The sequence below is a fragment of the Pecten maximus genome, chromosome 12 (assembly GCF_902652985.1).
Source record: "Pecten maximus chromosome 12, xPecMax1.1, whole genome shotgun sequence".
NCBI classification, from domain to species: domain Eukaryota; kingdom Metazoa; phylum Mollusca; class Bivalvia; order Pectinida; family Pectinidae; genus Pecten; species Pecten maximus.
Window position 1 is genome coordinate 23,715,524 of NC_047026.1, and position 17,198 is coordinate 23,732,721.

The window sequence follows — 17,198 nt, forward strand, 5'->3', positions numbered from 1 at the left end:
CTATCAGATCGATTTTATAGCCATTTGTTTAGGTAATTGGACAGGACCTATAACATTCATCACGTGGCGAACGGGGAAAACAGACCTACGGACCTTCACGGCTGGCATTGTCTTATTAATTTTGGGCATTGAACAGTCGCGGCCCCATGCCTCCCCTCCAATGAGGAAGGTCAAATGTAACGTTATTGTTAAAATGTACATGCTTAGAATAGTTGGTCAGGATTATATAACCACAATTGAAAAAAAAAAAAAAAATAGAAAAATAGATAAATAAATCCATAAAGCAAAACTGTCCCTTTCAATATTTGTAAAACCTACATGTATACCATTTTCTTGGATCCGGACATAACCTACTAAAATGAAATTATCAATGCAACAAGGGTCAATTTTATAGTATGTATCCATATTATATAAAAATGTCATAAATGCGCATCAAATTTGCCCATTTGTGCTCAGGTTTTTTTTCAATGATTGTCATTTCTTGACACTAAATGTTACAGGGTGTGAGGATTTACGTCTTTGTGATTTGTGCTGCTTTTTTGTGTAATAGATTGTACCCAGTGATTGTTGTCCGAAGTCCTTGTCATGTTTACTTTTGGTCAATATTTTAATAATCACTTGTTGTTCAGTATTGTCGGGAATACTGTTGTTAGCCAGTTAGATACCCGTCTGCCAAGTTAACCAGGAGCTTATTGCACAGGGTCGGATCTATCTTCTAGACACCAATAAAGTAAGTTTCCTTTTTATTCTCTGTTACCTAATCTTCTATGTGTAAAGGTCTGAAGTGTCTTCTCATATATATATGTGTTATACGTTTGATATATTAAGTACATTCAGCTATTTTCTAAGTTTGATAACTTTGTTCATAAATAAAAAATACGTGACTTATATATGAAAAATTTAAATATCCGCTCATTAAAAGCGGCTCTTCGATCAAAACATTTCATGTATCCACTCCTTACACTACCATTTCTCATCCTAAGCTTTAAAACGAGTTCTCTTGTTATGAAAGCCGTCTTTTCTAAGATGTCATTATATGGTTGTGCAATATATTGGAGCGTAATTTATTAACACGCGACTTAGGCCAAAATGAAGTACAACGGTGACGAAATCATGAAGATGATTGAATTTCTGGTCGACACAATCTGTATTTAGTTTGGTGACAAGAACATTGACAACTGTGTTCTGTTCATGGTCAACTTGTTTTTGCTTTCATACGAATCTGTTTATATCGAAGACCTTATTAGAATAGGTAAGAAACCTTGCACTGTCCTTCAATTTCCCGTTTAGATATATTGACGATGTGCTATCTTCAACAAAACCTTTATTGGTCATGTCGATCGGACTTCTATACTGCAGAACTTGAAATCAAGGACACTACCGGGTTAATCCTTTTAACACCAGCCAGTTATCCCAATCTGTACATACACCGTAACCAGCTGGGAAAAGTTAAAAGCTAAATAAGATAAGTGTATTAAAATGGTTAAATTACCATTTCTGGATAGCAACACACATGCGACTTATACCAGTGGCATATACATGTCCCATTTGATTCGATATTCAAGGCACTGTTCCCATTATCACCATATCCTCGTCAGACGGCGACTACTTTCAGAAAAAAAAACAGCACAAGAGGTACAGGTTGATGATAAGCTTGATAAAGTATTATGGTCGACATCATGAACACTTTCGACATATAGTCGTTGATATGATCGGTGGTTCCATTGCCACTACATTGGTTATCAGCTTGAGAATTGGACATGGAAATGACCTAAATATGCAGGTCCGATATCGTCGATGAAGCAGACGCCTACCCTCCGCAGCGCCTGGACTTATCCTTCTGATATTTGTTCAACGTTCTCCAAGCAAATTTAAATTTTGTTCATATGTTCACATATATGTCGATTTTGAGTTTGAATTAAGATTAGTTTTTTTGCATGCCGGTACTCTTTTTTATTATGTAGTTGTTGAACTATCTGCACTTAAGCTTGTATACAGTTTAGACTTACTGGAAAATACGTATTTTTTTCCAAGTAGTAAAAGTTATAAGCTTTACATTGATGAAGCAGTTTCACTCTCAAGATAAACCAAAGTTATTCGAGTCCCTAAACTTCTTAATTCGACACGAAGTATCACTAATTATCACAAAGGAATACGGAATTTGTATACGATACGCCTTTTTCTTGTATATTTAATTACATGTAGGCACAAATACTCTGTTAACGTGGACCAAGCGTCGGTTGTTTTTACGGGTAAGGAAGACTGAACAAATTGATTACACAAATATGATTATGTTTATTTACAATGAAAAACAATATGTATAACGTATATATTAACAATACAACCATACACTCTCACTATCTCACACACTCTCAACAAAGTATTCTAAGAATGTCTATGTAGCATCACAACACGATGAAAAAAACACTCAATCCAGAGCCAAACAGTCTTTCCAATAATGTATGTAACAGCTCAATCCAGAGCCAAACAGTCTTTCCAATATTGTATGAAACAGCTCAATCCAGAGCCAGTGGGTATTGATACAAATACTGAAATATATATTATATATATATATATAGCTCAATCCAGAGCTCACATATCCAAGAGGATATGTCACTAGTGTCTAATAGACAACAGCAATCACTAGGGTTTACATTTCCTCAAAAGCCAGTGATGCTCACTTGGAAGTCGCCAACCTTTTCCCGCATGGAAAAGCCCTCAGTAGACCCTTGCTGACCTTGACCCTGATGGAACAGGTTGAACACACGTTCCTGGTCGGTCCTGATGCTGAGATGGTATAAGAGGGATCATCCTGCCCGGTTCTGACTAATCCGCACGGCTTCAACTCCCGTCATGTGAAGCTACAATAATTAATTAATGCCTATATTTAACCACATCACTCACATTTTCATACTTCCACAAAGTTTATTCTAAGTACAGAATAATAATCAAATAACCCTTAATAAATACAACTAAGGTGTATAATTACATAATAAACTTCTAGATTATCTTTTAGATACAAAATAATAATGTGCGGCTCCACAGTATACATCAAATTCTATAAACTCGCACATTACTCAAAGTTACACCCCAAGGCTTCCATACATTTTCCACCCGCGCGCGAACACACTATACTTTACACTATGACAGTGGAACTGAGCTTCCATATATTTATAATTGTGTGAAATCCACAATATATACTTAAGAATTTCATATGCAACAATCAAATATACTCATATAGTTATATATAACACTAATACACACAAAATATATGAAATCTAGCATGAAATAGCATCAAAATACAAATCATTACTGCCTAATCGATAAACAATGGTCACGGCTGACTGGAGCGCACAGATACCTAGATTGTTTGACTTGGTAATAATCAGGTACAGTACAATAATACCCACTAAAATAGAATGTAAATGAAATATAATGTACACTTACCACAGTCTGTAGTCTGTGCCTGGTTCACATGCCGTTAAATGTCGATAAATCCATACCGGGTACACAGAACAAAGGAACCATGTCTTTCCTTGTAAACAACCCAGCTCGTGCACACTTACCCGTGACGCATTTCCGCCCAAGAGTACCTATTACGTTTAAGGATACTTACCCAGGCTTAAGTTAAAAATAATATATTTACCAAAAAACTACACAACTAATATCCAAATATACATGCTAGCGTGACACATCCCCCGGCTTCCGAAGAAAGTGGCATACTTTCTAGACAATCACGAAGCATGTATGTCCTATAATCTACTCAGATAGTCAGCTCCCACGTTGTCGGATCCCTTGATGGCTCGAATCTTCAGTCTGTAAGGTTGCAGAAGTAACGCCCAACGCATAAGTCTTGCGTTCGCAGTCTTCGATCTGTGCAAGTAAGTCAACGGTTGATGGTCTGTCTCGAGGATAAACTCCTGACCATAGATGTAAAGTTCAAATTTTTGCACTGCCCACACAATCGCCAAACATTCTCTCTCTATGATTGCGTAGTTCCTCTCTCTTGGAAGTAGCTTCCTGCTAGCGTAAGCAATCGGCATCTTTTCTCCATCCTCCTCCTGCAACAGCACAGCCCCAAGTCCGGTGTCTGATGCGTCTGTTCGAAGAATGAACTCCTGTTTCAAATCAGGCAATCTGAGAACTGGTTTTGCTGTCAGCATCGTCTTAAGCGTAGAAAATGCTCTGTCATGAACGTCAGTCCAAACTACCCTATTCGGACTACCTTTCTTCGTCAAGTCTGTCAAAGGGACAGCGATTGCAGCGAAATTGGGAATGAATCGTCGGTAAAACCCAGCTAAGCCTAAAAATGACCTCACTTGCTTCTTCGTCTGCGGTCGCTGTGCATTTCCGATAGCCTTCACCTTCGACTCTTCCAACTGCAGTCTCCCATCTCCAACAATATGTCCCAAACACGATAGACTGGAAAATCCAATCGCACACTTGGTTGGTCTCGCCGTCAACACTGCCTCTCGGAGTCTTGCAAATACCTCCCTTAGCACATTAATGTGTTTCTCCCATGTGTCTGTGTAAATCAAGATGTCGTCAATGAAGTTGTCGATACACTCCATTCCCTTCAGCAGCTTTCTCATCAACCTACTGAATGTCGCTGGAGCATTCACTAAGCCAAATGGCATCACCTTGAACTGGAATAAGCCTTGTGGTGTTGAAAAGGCTGTCATCGACTTTGCTTCCGGCGATAAAGGCACCTGCCAATAACCCTTGCTCAAGTCAAGCTTGGAGAAGTACTTAGCCCCAGATATTCTTGAGAAAATGTCATCGGTGTTTGGCATCGGTTCGGCATCGAATATCGTAACACGATTCAGCCTCCTAAAGTCGATACAAAAGCGATTCGACCCGTCCTTCTTCTTAACCATAACCACAGGAGCTGAGTATGGCGATGACGACGGCTCTATTACCCCCATCTCGATCATCTTGTTCACTTCATCTTTGATCACCTCCTTGGTCGTATACGGTAACGGATACGGTTTCACATGAACTGGGATATCTGTCGTTGTTTTAATCTCGTGCTGTGCAAGATTAGTCCTTCCAGGAACATCTGTCAGCACATCTTGGTAGTTGTTCATAAGATTATTCACCTCAGTTTTCTGTGTCTCCGACAGTTCGCATGAAATTTCAACATCTTCCATATGCTCCTTTCCTCTGTCACTGGGAAGAGATTCCAGTCTACTTGGAAAATCCATTTCCTCATGGAAGTCTTCTTCATCTGAAACCACACTAGTCATGGCACAAGCAAGAACCCCTTCGTCATCCTGAGTCACACTTTCTTCTGCCTGAACATACTTCTTCAAAAGGTTGATGTGCAAGGTCTTGATTTTCCCGTCCCTGTTCACGCAGTAACCGCAAGGTCCAACCTTTTCCACCACCTCGTAAGGGCCCCGCCATTGCATCAACAACTTGTTCGCTTTCGTTGGTAACAAAACCAGCACTTTGTCTCCTTGTCTCAAATCCCTTGATTTTGTCCTCCTATTGAAGTTTCTTCTCTGAACACGTTTCGCCTCCTTCAAGTTATCCATAGCAACCTGACAGGTTTCCTCCATACGCTCTCGGAGATCCATCACATACTGGTAAGTAGTCTTGATGTCTTCATCAGGTAGATCTTTGGTGAGTAATTCTCTTAGGATCATCATAGGGCCACGAACCACCCTGCCATATAACAGTTCAAAGGGTGAAAATCCCAAACTTTCTTGTGGCACCTCCCTGTAAGCAAATAAAAGAGCGTTCAGATATCGGTCCCAATCCTTTGGCTTCTCCGCTGTCATCTTCCTAAGCATCTGTTTCAGCGTTCCATTGAACCGCTCAACAAGGCCGTTACATTGAGGATGGTAAGGAGTTGTAGTCAGCTGCCGGATCGACAATAACCTGCTCACCTCCTTCATCAATCCAGACGTGAATTGAGATCCTTGGTCCGTCAACATCTCCCTTGGCACACCAACACGGCTGAAAATATCCACTAGTGCCTCTGCAACTCTTTCCGTCTCGATCCCTTTCAGGGCTACTGCCTCTGGGTATCTAGTTGCGTAGTCCACCGCAGTTAGAATGAATCTATTACCAGGCTCCGTCGCTGGCTCCAGAGGTCCCACGAGGTCCACTGCGATCCTCTTGAAGGGAGTATCAATCAGTGGCATACTTCCTAGAGGCGACTTAGGTACTCTTCCTTTGGGAAACGTACGTTGGCAAATATCACATGAACGACAGAAACGGATAACGTCTGCTTGAACCCCAGGCCAAAAGAACTCCGCAACAATCCTGTTTGAAGTCCTCTTCGATGCAAGATGGCCTGCCATTATCGACTCGTGCGCAAGCTTCATGACCATCTGTCGATACTTCACTGGCAACACCAGCTGTCGAAACACCTTCCCTGTTGCGATTCCTGGGCTCTGAAATTCCCTATAGAGCAACCCCTTATGGTAAAGGAGCACGGACTTCCCTCCGTCGTTACGTGTTAACGTATCCTTTTCCCTCGCTAGCTTCCGAAACTTCTCCAGAGTCGCATCTGTCTGTTGTTCCTCTTTCAGATCATGTACGCTCCCAAGATCAGTCATAATTTCAGATACCTGTAGTGGTTTAAATGGCTTCGCCTTTCTCTTCGCTTCTGCCCTAGTCTGAACAGCATTGAGCGAGTCCATCTGCCACTGGTCATCAGGTCGATCCACAGGAAGAGCGTCTTTGACGTTTCCAACTATCACGTCGTACAGAGGCGAATCGAACAAAAACGCTTCAGTCTCACCTCTTAAATATGGCGTGTCAATGTCGACATTGGCGATCTGACATACGAGTCGAGAACCACCAGCTAAAATGTAAGTCTTCGTCTTGTCGGTTATCTTCGCGGGATCCACTAGGCTGCGTCGAACACCAACCTCATCACATCCTGAATCCCGAAGTACCGTCACAAGCTTACTGCCAACTCGACCAAAAACAACTGGCATAGAGGATGATTTCGTATCACAGGCCTGACTCATCTTCGGAGTATCTTCTTCACTACTACATGAATCCTGTACCATGGATGCTGCCTTTCCTTCTTTCAACTTATCAAACTTCTTCTTGCGGCAATCCGATGCAATGTGGCCAATCTTCTTGCAGTAGAAACAAGTCCTCTCCTTTGACATGTCGCCTGAACCTCCTGTGGACTTACCAGGTATAGACGTAGACGTTGAATGTCCGGACGTCGATGGTCTCTGACCTCCATGTTTAGTTGCTTTAGACGTTGTCAACTGTGCTGCTTTGGTTCTTCTAGCTTCTGCGTACTGGTCTGCAAGGGTAGACATCTCGTCAATAGATTTCGGAATCCGTTCTTTCAGGAATAGCATCAAGTCCTGGTTGCACACTTGCAGAAACTGGTCTCTCATGATCAAGTCCTTCAACCCTTCATAAGTTTTGTTGGTATTGGTGAGTTCGATCCATCTCTCCAAGTAGTTGTCCAAACGAATAGTGAACTGGGAAAATGTTTCCCCTCCTTCTGGTCGTGACGAACGAAAGCTTTTTCTAAACCCCTCTTCTGTCTTGTCGAATCTTTTCAGCAAAGCTTTCTTCAATTCGTCGAAATCCAGGGCCTGCTGAACCGGCAAACGTGAAAATACTGCTAAGGCATTTCCAGTCAGTAATGCACTCAAGTTGGCTCCCCATCCATCTCGGTTCCACTTCTGAACTGTAGCATATCGTTCAAACCGTTGAATGTATGCATCAATGTTGTCCTTTTCCTCGTTAAATGCAGGCAACTTAGGACCTTTCATCATCGCATTGTCCCTCTGCGTTAGATAGGCCTGGCCATGCTGCTCGGCTTGAATCAGCTCCAACTTGCGTCTATGTTCTTCCTCTGCTCTTTTATCAGCTCTGGCCGCTTGCTGCTCTTCAAATTCCCTCTGTTTTTGACGTTCCTGTCTTTCTCTCTCACGGTCATCCCTTTCTTTGTCCTGCTGCTCTTTGACAAATGCACGAAGTGCCTCACCTTCAAACTCTAACTCTTTCCCTATGTCTATCAAGTCGGCGAAGGAAGACATCCTGTATACAATATATTTCAACAAAGCTGAAACTGAAAGCAAATGCAAACAAAATAGAGAACTCCTAACAAAACTTCTATGTACAAGAACTAGTACTCACCTGCAATCATGCATGATTCTCCATTCCTACCAACTTACCTGTGATCCGTACACAAAGCTCCAGTAGACTAGCGTATATAATAGAAAGGAACCAAAGAGTTTCTAGTCAAAATCCGTCAAGCAATCTAGCCTAACATAATCAATCCAATCAGCGATTTATTCCCGTAAAAACTAACGTTGGCTATCCCACCGCTGCCACCAATTTGTTAACGTGGACCAAGCGTCGGTTGTTTTTACGGGTAAGGAAGACTGAACAAATTGATTACACAAATATGATTATGTTTATTTACAATGAAAAACAATATGTATAACGTATATATTAACAATACAACCATACACTCTCACTATCTCACACACTCTCAACAAAGTATTCTAAGAATGTCTATGTAGCATCACAACACGATGAAAAAAACACTCAATCCAGAGCCAAACAGTCTTTCCAATAATGTATGTAACAGCTCAATCCAGAGCCAAACAGTCTTTCCAATATTGTATGAAACAGCTCAATCCAGAGCCAGTGGGTATTGATACAAATACTGAAATATATATTATATATATATATATAGCTCAATCCAGAGCTCACATATCCAAGAGGATATGTCACTAGTGTCTAATAGACAACAGCAATCACTAGGGTTTACATTTCCTCAAAAGCCAGTGATGCTCACTTGGAAGTCGCCAACCTTTTCCCGCATGGAAAAGCCCTCAGTAGACCCTTGCTGACCTTGACCCTGATGGAACAGGTTGAACACACGTTCCTGGTCGGTCCTGATGCTGAGATGGTATAAGAGGGATCATCCTGCCCGGTTCTGACTAATCCGCACGGCTTCAACTCCCGTCATGTGAAGCTACAATAATTAATTAATGCCTATATTTAACCACATCACTCACATTTTCATACTTCCACAAAGTTTATTCTAAGTACAGAATAATAATCAAATAACCCTTAATAAATACAACTAAGGTGTATAATTACATAATAAACTTCTAGATTATCTTTTAGATACAAAATAATAATGTGCGGCTCCACAGTATACATCAAATTCTATAAACTCGCACATTACTCAAAGTTACACCCCAAGGCTTCCATACATTTTCAACCCGCGCGCGAACACACTATACTTTACACTATGACAGTGGAACTGAGCTTCCATATATTTATAATTGTGTGAAATCCACAATATATACTTAAGAATTTCATATGCAACAATCAAATATACTCATATAGTTATATATAACACTAATACACACAAAATATATGAAATCTAGCATGAAATAGCATCAAAATACAAATCATTACTGCCTAATCGATAAACAATGGTCACGGCTGACTGGAGCGCACAGATACCTAGATTGTTTGACTTGGTAATAATCAGGTACAGTACAATAATACCCACTAAAATAGAATGTAAATGAAATATAATGTACACTTACCACAGTCTGTAGTCTGTGCCTGGTTCACATGCCGTTAAATGTCGATAAATCCATACCGGGTACACAGAACAAAGGAACCATGTCTTTCCTTGTAAACAACCCAGCTCGTGCACACTTACCCGTGACGCATTTCCGCCCAAGAGTACCTATTACGTTTAAGGATACTTACCCCGGCTTAAGTTAAAAATAATATATTTACCAAAAAACTACACAACTAATATCCAAATATACATGCTAGCGTGACATACTCATTCGGACATAGATTTCATCAAAAGAAATTGTGCACGTTTCTGATGTCCGAACGAAGGAATGCCCCTTGAAGAAACCCCAATTAATTACAATATCCTGCTAATGACAACGCAATGAACGGAACAAGTCAGTACCATGACCTCGATATGAACTTCCACTGATTGGACAGACGGATTGATACTGTGAAGAGCATTATTTGTTAAGATCTTGCCGGATCTAGTTTAGACAATCAAAGATGCACCGACAGCCCCCAAGTATATTCACACAAATGCGCTTTCTGTCTGTTGTAATATTTGTAAATACAATCAATGCGTCTAGTATATTTTCAGTATTTTATCATTGAAGGGTTGGCCATGAGTTATCACGGTCGTCGCGTGACCCGACCTGTGCACAATTCAATGAATTTTACATATCGCAGGATTCCCCTACATAAAGGACGTAAGATTTCTATAGTAAATTTTGATTGCTTTAAAGACATCGCAGAATTCCCCTACACATACATTACGAGTTCTGCAGTAAATTGTTTGATTCCGAACAGATCGCAGAATTCCCTATGTATAGGACGTAAGACTTCTATAGTAACTATTGATTGACTTTAACAGATCGCATACTTATAACATATAAGACGTAATTTCTATACTACTTTAAATGGATTTAAAAATATACAGATGACCCCTACATAACAAGGGCATTTTAGGACGGAAATAACGAATGATGAGACATTTACGGACGCTTTTTAAGTGCTATCACAGACACTGAATTATCATGGTAGTCTGACACCCATCAAGTCATCTTATACTGGCAGTGGGCGAACATTTTTATCGTCAATTCTAAAGCTGAACGGTAGGGCAGAGAATACTGATTAAATGAGATAGGCTTTTAAATTTTGGACAAGAGACAGAATCCATCCGACTTAAAACTAGGGTCTAAGGGGGCAAAACCAAGGAAGTGTCAAGAGAATGAAATTAGACGAGATTTTAAATTTAGTCACATTTTTCGAATCAGCCAATAGGATGTTGCAACAGGAAATACGTGCTACCATCAGGACAGTAATGCGAAATGGAAATGTATCATCATTTGTTTTTCAATAACAATAATATAAAAATAAATAAAAAAAAAATATATATTTTTCCAATTGCCTTTTGGCGCTTGATTCATCTGCGTATCAAAGGCACATCTGCTTTAGATAATGTATGCCCACATATATGTTATTTAAAACAGTATAGCGTAAAAAACAACAACATAATTCTAAAAACATTATGAGTACACAATCAAGCGACCTAGGTAATGAGCCTTTGTGTCTGAATTATATTGTGGCCTGCTCTGGAGATTGGTGCATTCTGTACTGTGTGCTTATTAACTAAGCTATCGACTGAATAAACAATTTTAAAGGCCCCATTTTCCAAAACACTTTCTTTTTTAGCAAGAATTTAAAATACATACAATGTACATGATACTGTATATACATTAATGTAGCCTTTAGCATTTTGAGACGAAATAGAATACCCATCCTCTGAAGAAATGGCGGAGTTTTCAGCAATATTTCCCTTTTAACGATATAGTCTATGTTCAAATCCCCTACCGTAATGAACTGTTTGGACACACCATTGAGTCATATCGCCCACACGTCGTGCCGTCCAATATCTAAGACAACATACAGTGTATGTGGTTTTATGTACCTGCAACTACCAGGGTATTATTAAGTTAGCGTCATCCACATTCACAAATGACAAAGCCACTGACTGATGCGTTATAGTGCGGCTATACAGACATGTCACAAAAGACACCCCATCCGGCCATAAGTGTTCCCAGCTGAACGTCAAGGAAAGATAAATAAATACCTATTTTATAGACTTTAGATTGTTTCGGGCATTACATTTCCCACAACATAGAAAACTCATCTAAAGGGAGAAATCGAGGAGGTATCAGTGGAAACATTTGGAAAAAAGATGTTTCGAAAGAAAGTCAGATAAAACAAATATTACAATTTATACAACGGGATAGCAGATAGCCGAGTCGGTAGGAGACAACTAATATCTTACTAGGGTGGCACTCTTAATGTAGGCACATGACGCCACTCTGTCAATTAACGCAGAGAGTATATATTCTCTCACCCTGGACAGGGATATCCGCAGTTTTACCGGGGTGAGATTTTCTTATCTCACCCTTGGGAAAAGACAGCCTACACGTGCTCTTTGAACGTGCTATTGTTCTCGATAGGGTGGCGTCACTATGACCTGACCCGGAACGTTTGAAGCTAAATTTCACAAATGAAATTGAAATAAGTATTAATTATAAGAGTTAACTGAATGTTTGGTGTTCTTTTTGACAAGCTAAATCGGAACTATATTTTGTATGATATCAACATCGTAAGGTGTAAAGCGTCTGCTGCAGCCTTATCACAACTGTCATCCGCCGTCCACGTGTTGCTGTTTACATACGTTTGGATTTGGTTCAAACTTCGATTGGAAAACAGGGTAAGAGAAAAATAATCGTTCACCATTTTATGGGATGAGATAAGGGGATCTCAAACCTCTGAGGGAGATTGTTAAGTTCCCAAACATTCGGCAAGCCTCGTGTTTGGAAATTTAACAATCTCCCTCCTCGGGTTGAGATCCCCCTATCTCACCCCAAAAAGGGTAAAAGATTCTATTATTCCATGATCATGTCAGAAAACTTTTCCCTACGTGGGCTTTGCAGGTGTCTGATTGATACAGGGATTACAAAGGATACCGATATGATAACGAAGTCCAACTGGAAATCGATAAAACGAGGGCAACATATAAACATAGATATATATTTGCGTGGAGACATTGTAAAAAGTGTACAGACCAGGTGCTCTGAATGAGGAAGCGTCTTCTGCCTCATCGACAACACCAGTTATACATATCTTGTTAGAATCCGGGTTAAGTCATATAATGAAAATGAGATCTAGACTGATGACAACGAAACCACTAGGCATATCATCAATCATCGAACATGACTGACCTCATATCACACAAGGAAACAGAATATTTCAAAATAAGGTCATGGTGTCGACCATAACACTTTCCCATATTCTTAATCAACCAGCAACTCACGAAACCTGATGTTGTTAATTTTTACGTTAACATCTGTTACAAAAAATCGTGACAATTGGGAAATTGAAAAATTGTGCTTACAAAGCTTTGCTATAAGCTGTTCTTGCTTGTTACGGTGTAAGATCGAGCTAAAAAGTCGGACAACAGTTGGCCACAGTTTGTTCACATGGGTATGCTTGTATTCTATAGGAAGATCTGGTCACCATACTCCATAAATCAGAAATTGTTATATTTTCTATGAACCTTAGTCTATATTCAACAAAATATGCTCTCGAATCGTTAAAAGCTATTAGTGCTTAGTTGAACAACTGATGGAGTCGGTAATTAAACTTTAAAGGTACCCTGGAAAAATCGTCGCATTTGAGCTTCAGGAATTGATGTCGTGAGCACTTCATGCTGCAATTTGGTTTCAATCTTTGTTTTCTAAAATGTAAAGAAGAAACGGTAATGAGTTGTTCTGTCAAGTGGCATGTCATATTTGATTAAATCGGCGGTAGTATCCCTTAATGTCTTAACCAGCGCTTTAGTAGTGAGAATGTGTGGAGTCGGAACCCCGTCCCATCTTTTTTTATGGATATGATCACATTTGTGAACAGTGACACTGAGCTGTAATAGTTAATCACCATTGGATTCCCTTTTATGATACTGTAGCTCATAACTCAGTATTTTGTTACTGAGTAATCTTTATCTGTTTGTTGCTCTAATTCGTCGCCATAATGGCGGAAGTGGGTCGGCATATTTTGTTTCATAAGCTGGAAGTCCTCTCTACTTAGTTCCTCTCTAATTCTACTTCGTCAGCGAATGTATTCACTAGTATTCTCTAGTACAATCAGCGGAATGTATTAACTAGTGTTAGCACTACCCTGTCAGCGGGATGTACCATCTATTCCTTCACTAGTATTTCTCTAGTACCGTCCTGTCAGCGGGACGTACAATCTTTTCTTCACTTGCATTCTCTATTACCGTCCAGCAGCGGGATTTACTGTTTATTTCTTCAATAGTATTACTATAATATCTTTTCAGCTGAACGTGCAGTACTTGTACGTTATTTTAGGATGTGTCTGTAATTGTCTTTTCTAGCGCGACGGTTGCTCAGTTTTGTTGAAATTTTGGCAATTTTATACGGATGCATGTCTGCATTACGTTTTGGCAGTATCAGCTGTTTCACATGAGGAGGATATTGTAGAGTAATCCCTGCAATTTGATATATTGAGCTTTGTAGGGCCAGTGCACCTCCTGATTTTGCCTGGTTTTTACTAGTAATTTTTCAGGTTGAGGCGTCTTATTCTCTACTATATCGAACTTGGTTTTTTGTATATGCGGGAATATATCTAGGTGAAGAACGATATAATTCATAGTTCAATAATAGCCTTGTATATGGAAGAGTTTTTGCAATTTTGTGTTTGTTAATGAATGTTGTATGTTTTGAAATTCATATTGATTTAATGCTTGTCTATCGCTCACGGCGGACTAGACTGGGAAACTAATGTTGTGTCGTGTCTTTTATGACCCGAATGTTCCTTCACTAGAACCGTCTTATTATCGTTGGAGTCTGATTAGTTATTAGGTAATTATATTCGGTCGTAATTATGTAAGATATTTGTTCGTCTTTACATAACAGTCCATGTTGTCGTTTATATACACGTTGTCTCTGGTGTATAAGGTATGGGGAACACATTTATCTGGGATGGCCTCCATAAGTGTTCTTGTAGAATTAACCTTTGTTGACATACGTTCAGTATTTTGATGTAATAATCCACAGTTGTTATTTATTTTGGACACTCCAGTAGCTATTTACTTTGGACACACCAGCTGCTTGGCTCATACGCTAGATTTATAATTGTCTATGTACTTATATTTAGCTGGAAATCAATTTTATAAATAAAAATTTGCAATGAACTTAAGGGCCTATTTTGACCCGTTTTTGATAATGTCAATTTGAACGTCGATCACAACTCGTACTGACATTCCAATGAGCTTATAATTCACAGAACTTCATATTCTTAAAGTAAACCTGAATAGAACATTGTTTACTTATTTTGGTAATATTTTCACTGTGGCATTGGTACAATGAAGCTCGGGTATTAGGAGCGAGGTAACTGGGTGGCAACTATTTGTCACCATTTGACATAGAACATAACGCGGGTTGAAGTGACATCACTCCGTACTATAAGACGCAATAGATTTCTACAAATGGTCAAGTGGTCAATTGGATAAGAAATATGCCCTAAACACGTAGAAAAATAATAACAATACTTAAAAAATGTCTTACCTGCAATGGCATTAGGCGAATATCTTTTTCAATTATATAGAAATGGGTTTGTGCCCGTAAGTGTGTGTGAAAGATGTTTCTTTCTGTATAATGTACATTGTAAATACTTTTTGTGTAAAATGTGGGTAAAACTGAAATAGAATGTGATATGACAGGCGTGGAATTTCTATACAAAAGTACATGTACCTCTATAATACATGGATCCCTATATTTGATATTTCAAAGTGATGCTAATACATTATTCTGGTATATAATGCTCTTAGTGACCCCACCGTCAATGGACACCGTGTTAATGCGGTATTCATGGGTGATGTCACGATTTTAGAGCTCCTACAGTCAAAACACATCACATTGACAAAGAGATTCATGGTCCTTACATTTGTACATATTGCCAGCATTGCAAGATTGTTAGAGGCGACAGTTTCTAACTCAGCTATGTATGGAATTACTTTTCCCTAACACATTGTTTTTTAATTATTTACCTCCTACGGTATAGTTTCGTACTCAAGTCCCGACTGCATTGGACAGGAACTGGTCATAAGCTGAATTTACTTAAGATATTGAGAAAAAGAAAGAAAAATAAATGTTGAAGAAAGGAACGAAAACAAGGACAGCATCATGTTAACATATATGTATACTAACTGGTATAAATGCTATAAAATGTTCTCATATTTAAAGCAGGCCAACCTATTTCATATATTTCAAAATAATACAATAACTTGTTATATTCTAATACAGAGATTAGAAAATAGATTAAACGTTATTGAAGGATATAATACAAAAATAACTCACCTATATAATGGAAAAACAATGACAAAATAACAATGTTGATACTCTTCTTATCACACGCGTTATTACATCCACACTTTGCCACCAACGAATAAAAAGTATTCTACGGTATATACGTTACCAGGGGCCCTGGCAGCTATTGTACGACCTACATAACACATCCGCCCTACGTAACATTATAACGATACATCTCCAATCTTATGTATTCTTTAAGTTTGCATATAAAAGTATGCATATTTAATACAAGGAATGACGGTTGTCATAGCTGTTAAGCATGGGAACTGATAGATGTCCCTCAGTTACTTGATATATATACCCATCAAGTTAATGAAAAATGGCGACGTCGTAATAGTGTGAATAATGCCAGAATACCTAAGATTGTCCCTCCAGATTATACAGCGAAAACTCGTCAACCACGACGATGTTACATTCCTTTACTTACTGACTCAACCAGCTTACTAATTACGTATAACTTAAATAAACAACCTGAGTGTTGAATAGTTTAACACAATGCTATCTTCGTTAACATTTCAGCTAGGAGGAAATAAATAATCCAGAGTTGGACTAGATAAAGACTATCCTCATTAGGATTTCAGTCAAAAGTAAATAACTAATACAAAGTTGAACAAGATTATGACTATCCTCAATTGGATTTCAGTATAAAGTAAATAATTGATACAGAGTTGGACTATATGAAGATTTCCCTCATTTGGATTCCAGTCAAAATAAATAACTAATACAGAGCTGGACTAGATAAAGACTTTCCTCATTTGGATTTCAGTCAAAAGTAAATAACTAATACAGAGTTTGATTATAATAAGACTATCCTCATTTACATTTCAGTTCAGGGGAAATAAATAACCTTACCCGGAGTTGGACTAGATTAAGACTGGCCTTTCTTATATTTCAATGAAGGGGGAATGAATCCAGATTTGGATAAGACTGGGTTAATTGAGGTTAATTAGGGTGTGTTTATTAGGAGTTGACCAATATTGTGTATATTATCGTACACTCCTTAATACACTTATCGGGATATTATATGAATGATGAAGTCCTTGCTAAAAAAATCAGCAGGATTGTTGTAAGAGGGAGAATGTAGGTTACAAGTAATCATTTAGTATGCAGCATTCACCTATACCGAGATGCAACATATGACATGGAGTAGGATATATCGCGCTTGCCATTCAGTCTTGAAACATTGAATCTTAAACATTTGTGATGACAATCGGCGGTCATTTTGAATGTTGATACCGT

The 17,198-nt window shown here is 38.9% G+C and overlaps 1 protein-coding gene across 2 annotated transcripts in view; it reads right to left on the reverse strand.

The window, feature by feature from the left end:
- The window catches only part of LOC117339136 (tyrosine-protein kinase receptor TYRO3-like), a 69,345-nt gene extending 53,224 nt beyond the window's left edge, over positions 1 to 16,121 (reverse strand). For both annotated transcript variants that reach the window (XM_033900549.1, XM_033900548.1), the window contains exon 1: positions 15,948 to 16,121. The gene's annotated coding sequence lies outside the window, so the exon portion shown is untranslated. The remainder of the gene's footprint in view (positions 1 to 15,947) is intronic.
- Positions 16,122 to 17,198: the final 1,077 nt, after the last annotated feature.